Source organism: Podarcis pityusensis (assembly GCF_964106645.2).
Source record: "Podarcis pityusensis genome assembly, chromosome: 5".
In the NCBI taxonomy this organism is placed as follows: Eukaryota; Metazoa; Chordata; class Lepidosauria; order Squamata; family Lacertidae; genus Podarcis; species Podarcis pityusensis.
In genome coordinates this window covers 63,754,546-63,763,652 of record NC_138032.1, presented here as the reverse complement: position 1 = coordinate 63,763,652, position 9,107 = coordinate 63,754,546, and the positions used below count along the sequence as shown (strand labels likewise).

Sequence of the window (9,107 nt, the reverse complement as noted above, 5' to 3'; positions counted from 1 at the left end):
TGCTTGCCTGCCTGCCTGCCTGCTCTGCGCCGGCCGGGCGGCCTGCTTCCCCGCCGAGGGGGATGTTTACATGTCCCGGCGTGAACTGCTGCGACCTCCGCGGGGAAGGTGGCAGCCGCGAAGGCTCCGTCAGGCCGCGGCGCGAAGCCCCCTCTGCCCCATTTCCCCCACTCTACTGAGAGCCGCGCGATAAATACAGCTCTTCCCGAGCGTCCCCTCAAATAATATTTTGGTGAAGGGAGAAACTCATGCCAGAAATCATGTGTTGAGGTTGTTCCTGGATTACCGAAATATTCCTTCGTGTGGTTAGCCAAGAGAAGCTAGGCTTCCTGCGGTTTAAGTCTCGCTTCTGCCCTTATCTCAGTAGGTGACCTTAGGCAAGCCACCTCAGTCCTCTTAAGACCTCCAGGTATAGGGCGGAATATAAATTCAATAAATAAATAAAATAAGTAATGAGATACATACTAATAGCCAACTTGCTTTAAAAAGAATTGTACAGAAGTATGAAATAACGTGCGAAGCGCTTTGAAGACCATGTGTGGTGTGCATGTATATGTATATGTTGTTATTATTATTTAAAGTATTTGTTCCCGGGAAGCAATGGGTGGGTTATTTGCATTTGCTACAGCTCCAGCTGAAAATAGTACTTTTAGGCATGTGCCTGAAGGGAAGGGCTTGAGCACTGCCAGATTTACGTATAAGCTAAACAAGCTATAGTTTAGGGCCCCACTCTCTTGGGGGGCCCCAAAAAAATTAAAGGAAAAAAACCCTGGATGCACATTTCCAAAATATAAGATTAAAATAAAATAAAATAAAACCTACATACAGCAACAGTGGCAAATGGCTTTAGATACCTATTAGGTCCATAAATTACCATATAACATATATTCAGCACAAAAAACAGTGACAATTTGTTGTTGACAAAGGGCGGGTGGACATATAAAGGGCCCCATTACCTTCAGGAGTTTAGGGACTCATCTGGCCCTGGGCTTGAGCATGCTCAGTGATGCATTTTGAAAAGCAGACCACCACCTCCCTCCAAGTATAAGCCATTTTTCAAACTCTTCAAACTGCCGGTTCTCACAATACAGTGGTACCTCTGGATACGAACGGGATCCTTTCCGGAGTTCCCCGTTCGCATCTAGAAGCAAACGTAACTAGCGACGGCACATCTGCGCACGCACATGTCGCTTTTGGCCGCTTCTGCACATGCGCGTGGCGTCATTTTGAGCGTCTGTGCATGCGCAAGCGGCGAAACCCGGAAGTAACACGCTCCGTTACTTTTGGGTTGCCGCGGAGCTCAACTCGAACGCACTCAACCCGAAGCGCATTCAACCCGAGGTATGACTGTACGGGCCTTGGAACTGTTTCTGGCCAGCCTTGGTTTTATGCAGCAGCTCTATCAGGAAAGCTGCTCAGTCAAGCCTGGCTGTCATCAGAAATATGCAGTAATAGGAACGGGGGGATCCATAGGAAGCGACCACCTCTTAGGAGTGCTTGTATTCTTGTCCAGTCCCTGCGTTTTGGCACATTTTAAAGATTTGTTGTGGAACAGCCAAGTATGTAGCTGATCTTTGGGAAGTTAGCTCTTGAGCATGGGTAGGCAAATCTGGCCCAATCACCTTCTCAATCCGGCCCACGAACGGTCCGGGAATCAGCGTGTTTTTACGTGAGTTGAATGTGTCCTTTTATTTAAAATGCATCTCTGTGTTATTTGTGGGGCATAGGAATTAGTTCATTATTATTATTTTCTGTTACGTATTGAAGTTCTCACCCTGGGCCAGCAGGGGGATACTGTAGATAGTTATGCAAATGAAGGATTGAAAGTGACGTTTAGTGATTGGATAGTTTTGTATGCAAATGAAGGATCGAAAAGTGACGTTCAGTGATTGGATAGTTTTAGAACGTTGCAACAGTTACAATTGTTCTGTAGCTCTATATAAGCAGGCTGGCTGAGCTCCTCAGTTCAGTTCTGTCTGACATCTGAATAAAGAAGAGCTGTTTGAAGAATTGCTGTGTCGTCTGCTATGTTTGCCCACAACTTAACATTTTCAAAATATAGTCTGCCCCCCTGCAAGTTCTGAGGGACAGTGGACCGGCCCCCTGCTGAAAAAGTTTGCTGACCCAGGGGTCTTGAGGTTTGCAACTCAGGGACAGGGGCGTACCTAGGGGTTAGCTAGGCTGGCCGCTGCCAAGGACAGAGGTCCTGAGGAGCACAGAAGTCACACTCCTCCACTCTGGTTTTGAGTGGCTAGGATCCCACCTGCCCATTTGCGAGCTCCCCAAGCCACTCCTCTGCTGCACTGGGCAGCCAGGCTCCTCTGTGCACCTCAACAGAGGAATCCAGTCATGTAAGGGACGGGTGTGTGTGTGTGTGTGTGTGTGTGTGTGTGTGTGTGCTGATATAGCTCCTTGCGCAGGGATGGAAACCCAAATGGGAAATTATAAAATGTTAGGTGCACTAATCCAATTACTGAGGAAACAAAAGTTCCTGTGGGAGGCAATCAGCTATTTCCCAGTACTTTATTGTGCTGTTTGCTAAACAGCAGGTCTGATTGCTCAGTATTATGGGTATACATAAAAACTAGTTGTATTATTTATGCAGTTTAAGCAGGGCCGGTTTTAGATGAAGAGAGGCCCTAGGCTACTCCACTGGTGAGGCCCCTCCCCATCCCCCACCCTCACAACTAGAAGAAAATGGAAGAGTATTATAAACAAAATCGAGTGAAGCCAAGGATGATAATGGGTATTTAAAATTCTGCAATTCACAATTTCTCCTCTAAAGGACATAAGATATTATTGTTAAATACCATGGTGTTTTTTAAAAATGAATAAAATTAACACTGAAAAACTTTTGCCTATGGCCTGGGCAGGCCTGGTCGTCCTCTTATATACCTGCTGGGATTGACAAGGCATCTGACCCTCCCCTTAATCTCATAGCTCTCCTGTAGCTGCCTCTGATTGGTTATCATTTAAGTCTCACAGGAAATAATTAGCATCACACATCATGTGCATGGAAGTGGCCGAACCAATTAACCAACTAGAAGGATTACTGTTAATAGCTCCAGTTTTCCTATACTGGTAACTTGATATTGCTGAATATGGGCAGGCCTATGGCCTGGGCAGGCCATTGTGTGTATATTTCAGCAGTTGAACGTATAAGTTTATGGCCATGCTGTAGTGTAGTGCTTATGCGACTGTGAATAAAAGCTGGCTGGCTTCATTGTCTTGGGGTTTGGGGGGGAAGAGGTGACAAAACTGATTTCCAATAAGTGCCCCCCCCCCTTTATTTCCATAACAAGTCCTTGAGTCTGTACTCTGAACAGTGACACCAGGGACCTAGAAGGTGCAGGGCTTGTCAGTCCAACCCCTGCACAGTCTCATTTTAATTGCTTATATGTCAGCGGCTCCAGGAGCCTTTTTGGCTGGAGAGTGGGAAACGAATGCTCTACTAAATAAGCCATGGGTTGCCCCCTCATTTTAAAAACAAAGCAACAGTACAGTTTCAACTAGCTGAATAGTGTTACCTACACCCCTCAGTGGTGAGAGGTTTCAGGGGTCCCCACACATACCTTAGGTTTGGGTTTCTTGGAATAATGGTTATTGGAAACTTCTGTCATTTGTGTGATTTAAGACTTATTTACACATGCATACATTGAGCATAATACAAAAGGCTTGCAGCATTAACACTTCAACATATCATGTTCTCGTATTTAGCTTTGCAGGTGGGCCCAGGTTCAAGAAAGACCCAAAAAGCAGGTTAGCTTTCCTTCTCCCCCTGCCCAGGCAGAGAACAAAAAGATGGGCAATCCTCCACCTTCTTGCTCATTCAGGAAGGTGAGCTGATAACAAAAGAGCATGCACAAGTAAAGAACTTGCCAGGCCAGTTCCTATACCTTTGCTAATCCTCTAATCTGTTTTTTATAGTCCATGGAGGGTGTCCTTGAGAATTTTTTCAAACTACCCCCACAAACACATTACAATAGTCTTCCACTATTCCAGTCAATTCCAACCTGTTATCTCCGAGGATGTGGACAGGCTGCTTGGACGAGTGAAGCCAATCACCTGTCTCCTGGATCCTTGCCCATCCTGGCTTATAAAAGCTAACCGGGAAGGACTGGGCGATGGGCTTCGTGGGGTGGTGAATGCTTCCCTCCGTGAGGGAGCCTTCCCAGACCCGCTGAAAGAGGCGGTTATTAAACCGCTTCTTAAAAAACCATCTTTAGATGCGGCCACGATGGCCAATTATTGCCCAGTCTCAAATCTTTCATTCTTGGGCAAGGTGATTTAGCGAGTGGTTGCTGAACAACTCCAGGCACGCCTGGAAGAAGCGGACCATTTGGATCCCTTCCAGTCGGGATTCAGGCCTCATCATGGGACTGAAACTGCCTTGGTCGCACTGGTTGATGATCTCCGGCGGGCTAGGGACAAAGGTGAGAGCTGTTTCCTAGTTCTGCTGGATCTCTCAGCGGCGTTTGATACCATCGACCATAACATCCTTCTGGACCGTCTTGAGGGGCTGGGAGCTGGGGGCACTGTCATACAGTGGTTCCGCTCCTTCCTCCTGGGCCGTGTTCAGAAAGTGGTGGTGGGGGATGAGTGTTCAGACCCCTGGGCTCTCACTTGTAGGGTGCCTCAGGGTTCTGTCCTCTCCCCCATGCTTTTCAACATTTACATGCAGCCACTGGGAGAGATCATCAGGAGGTTTGGGCTGGGTGTTCATCAGTATGCGGATGATACCCAACTCTACCTCTCCTTTATATCAGAACCAGTGAAGGCGGTGAAGGTCCTGTGTGAGTGTCTGGAGGCGGTTGGAGGATGGATGGCGGCTAACAGATTGAGGTTGAATCCTGACAAGACAGAAGTACTGTTTATGGGGGACAGGAGGCGGGCAGGTGTGGAGGATTCCCTGGTCCTGAATGGGGTAATTGTGCCCCTGAAGGACCAGGTGCGCAGCCTGGGAGTCATTTTGGACTCACAGCTGTCCATGGAGGCACAGGTCAAATCTGTATCCAAGGCAGCTGTTTACCAGCTCCATCTGGTACGTAGGCTGAGACCCTATCTGCCTGCAGACTGTCTCGCCAGAGTGGTGCATGCTCTGGTTATCTCCCGCTTGGACTACTGCAATGCGCTCTATGTGGGGCTACCTTTGAAGGTGACCCGGAAACTACAACTAATCCAGAATGCGGCAGCTAGACTGGTGACTGGGAGCGGCCGCCGAGACCACATAACACTGGTCTTGAAAGACCTACATTGGCTCCCAGTACGTTCCGAGCACAATTCAAAGTGTTGGTGCTGACCTTTAAAACCCTAAACGGCCTCGGTCCAGTATATCTGAAGGAGCGTTTCCCCCATCGTTCTGCCCGGACACTGAGGTCCAGCTCCGAGGGCCTTCTGGCGGTTCCCTCACTGCAAGAGGCCAAGTTACAGGGAACCAGGCAGAGGGCCTTCTCGGTAGTGGCGCCTGCCCTGTGGAACGCCCTCCCATCAGATGTCAAAGCGATAAACAACTACCTGACATTCAGAAGACATCTGAAGGCAGCCCTGTTCAGGGAAGTTTTTAATATGTGACATTTTAGTGTATTTTTCATCTTTGTTGGAAGCCGCCCAGAGTGGCTGGGGAAGCCCAGCCAGATGGGCGGGGTACAAATAATAAATTATTATTATTATTATTATTATTATTATTATTATTATTCCACTTCCTAGGGAAGTCTGAGGTGATATCTATGAGAGGGGACTAGGGATTATTAACAGAGTATTCTCAACACTCTCATCAAATTACAGGATTCTTTGGGGCAGGAGGAATGCCATGAGAGGAAAACTGGTTTAAAACTGATGGAAATTTGTATTTTTGGTAGATGTTACTCCCATCTACATGTTTGTTGACAAACTCAGGGGAATTGAAATGTTTAATGAAGCAGGACACCCCTCAGGAGAAATTGTGCTGATTTTTGGGGCAGCAAGGCATATTTGTTTAATAATTCTGTTTTAATAATGTTGCCTCAAAACTGTCCAAGGACATACATTAGGTATTTATAATTTCATGCACTGCCCTCTAGATCACTTTTAAAGAAAGGGTATTACATTAGTAGGGTTGCTGTATTCCAGTTCCCCAAACCCAGGCAGCCTAAAGTTGCATATTCATTGTAAACTTTCAACACAAAATAAGACATGAGTTAGAAAGCACATGTATTCCTATCTTTGATGCTATGTTGATTTTTTTTGTTTTTGTTCTTGAAAAGGGGGCATACTGCTGCCTAATCACACTCTAAAATACTAGATCTCTTATTTTTAAGGGTAGGTATCCCTTTTGCTCTGACAAAGAGAGAGAAATAGTTTCAAAAGAAACCAGAAAGTTCTACCACACGATCGATTTGTGGCTCATATATTTCCTAATGATATCTCTGCTTCCCTTTTATTTTATTTCTGTTTCCGTATTTATTTTATTTACATACCACCCAACTGTGAGGGTAGTGGGGAGGGGGCTATTGGTCCCCCCCCCCATTTTTATTGTGTATATTGTGTTTTTATCTTGCATTTTTATGCTGTGAACTGTCCTGAGATCTTCAGATAAAGGGTGGTATACAATTTTTTCTCAAAGAATACCAAGCACAGTAGTTTGTTAAGGGTTGCTGGAAATTGTAACTCTGTGAGGTGTAAACTACAGTCCCCAGAGTTCTTTGAGGGAACTCATCTGTTCTGAATGTGTTTTGCGTACACACGAAGACTCTCAGAAGCATGCCAGCCAGACTTAGTAACTTTTTCATGTGCATTTTGTTGACAAGTCCTAGAACATCTCATCGTCTCTGCTTGACTTGTCTCATCAGATATTCTCCCCGAAAAGTGGTTCAGGTGTGAACATCTGTCAAACATCTTCCACACTGAAGAGCAAAACAAAGAATTCTTGTAGCTTCTCTATGGTCTCCCTGTCTTCCTTCAACAATCATCCTACACGTTGACTAACGATTCAGCAGCCTTCCTGGATTTTCTGCTTGTGATGTAAAGGAATCTGTTTTGTTTTGTTTGTTTTAAACTTTTCACAGTCTTGTTAGGAACACCGGAAGCTGCCTTATGCTGAATTAGACCATAGGTCCATATTCCTCAGTATTGTCTATGCCGAACCACAACCCTTCTCCCATTTATTGACAACATAAACTTCCATTTTCTAGACATCGTAATTTTAATTATGCATACCTATAAAAAGACAATAACATATTTACTTTATAACCTTGTTATTACTTAGGAGGTAATGTCCAGCACATCTACTCAGATGTAAGCCCCAATGGAGCTTACTCCCAGGTAAGTGTCTATCGAACTGCAGTCTTCTAAAAAATATTGGGTTGCTTCTGCTGACACCAGGTACTGTGCTCTTGAGGAATAGGATCTGTTTCATAAGCCTAGACTAATGTGAAAAGGGCTGAGCCATTTCAGGGCTGTGCTTGTTTTTGCCAAGATATACAAAGCATCCAATTTCATACTGGCCAAGCAGCCAATAAAACTGCCAAAGATGTGTCATGTCACAAGGTTCAGAAACACTTGTCCACTTTGATCCTATTTTTTGGACAATATGGTTAGACCTTCAGAAAATGTAGATGTGCTTTTTACAAACAAATATTTACTCTAATGAGAAATTAACATAAAATATATTTTATAATAAAAAGGTGGGGTGGGGAAGTGCTGCACCCAACCAATTTTACAAGCTGGACCTGTAACAAAACGTTGCCATGTGGAATGCAACCACTCCATTCCCCCTCCCTCTGGTTTTCTGGTCCCCCCTCCAACAATCAGCAATACATGCCCACTGAGTATACCAATTATCACTGGACTCATTTGATTTTTTCCCTTGGGAAGCTTCCCCCAATCCCCGTAAATACTTTTGTACTTCTGAAAAACCTCATGGTTCCCCTAAGTCTGCTGATAACTCATGTTTTGTCATATTGGTTCTAAAAAGACTGGCACTCAGAAAATTGAGGTCACTATTAGTATATACCTGTAGAGCTGGATCTGCAACAAACTCTGGTGTTCTGGTTTAATTCCATTCACCCTCCATGTACAGCAATAGCGTTCTATTACCACTGAGCATACTCAGTTCTCATTGGGCTGTTTAGTGCAGAGGTCGGCAAAGTTTTTGTGGCTTGGTCCCGCAGATGCCACAGTGGGCCAGAATGCGTGCACGCACGCGTGTGCAAACGCTATTTCCAGCGCTCCTTCTGGCACGGAGGAGGCACGCGCAGCTTACCATTGGTTGCAGGAGCTTCCTGCAGCCAATGGGAAGCCGGCCAGTGTCGCGGAAGGCGGTCCCTGCTCTGCTCTGTGCTGGTTTAGCATGGCGCACAGGAGCCGACTGAGCGAGCGGCAGGGTTCCCTGAGCGGGCGGCGGGGTCCATGGGCCAGTTAAATGACCCCCATGGGCCGCTTGTGGCCCATGGGCCTTAGGTTGCTGACCTCCGGTTTAGTGTATGGTCTGAAAGCACAAGTCTACCATTTTGTCGAAGCTCGGTAGGTCTGGGGCTCATCAGAGCCTGGATGGATGACTGCCTGGTAATCAGATGTACACCATCCTGGGTTCCATGATGAAAGAAAGGTGGGATTTATTTTAAGAAAATAAATGTGTATTTGTAGTTCTGAAAAGCTTGCACCCCTCATTTGTGTGGGGAAGTGGCATTTTGGCTACGTAAGCACTGGCACAGCCTGAGCATCAAAAACAGAGCAAATAATGAGGAAATGCCGTGGCTTGGTGGTAGAGAATCTGCTTTGCATGCAGGAGGTCCCAGGTTCAAACCTGGCTTCTCCAGATAGGGAAAGACTGCTACTTGTAATGCTGCCAATCTGTGTAGAGTAGACAATACTAAGCTTGATAGACCAATGCTCTGACTCAGTGTAAGGCAGCTTCCTATGTTCTTCATGTCTTCCTGCCATGGCTTTCCACAAAAGATCCTGGTAATTTATAGACACTGCAAATTGTCACAGGAAGAAGGCAGTGCTCTCCGGTAACAGCTGTGCGGCTTCGCTCCGCGGAAGAAGCAGTTGACTCACAGCACCGCGCCACTCACCCCGCTTCGCTCCGGAGCCCGTAATTGGGTCCCTTTGCGAATTGGGGGGGCGTG

At 46.1% G+C, this 9,107-nt stretch overlaps 1 long non-coding RNA gene across 1 annotated transcript; it reads left to right on the top strand.

Moving 5' to 3' along the window:
* The first annotated feature begins 100 nt into the window (after positions 1-100).
* LOC308477816 lies at positions 101-7,579 on the top strand. The gene is made up of 3 exons (XR_013986719.1): positions 101-409; positions 3,718-3,837; positions 6,828-7,579. It is a non-coding gene; the product is annotated as an uncharacterized lncRNA (long non-coding RNA).
* Positions 7,580-9,107: the final 1,528 nt, after the last annotated feature.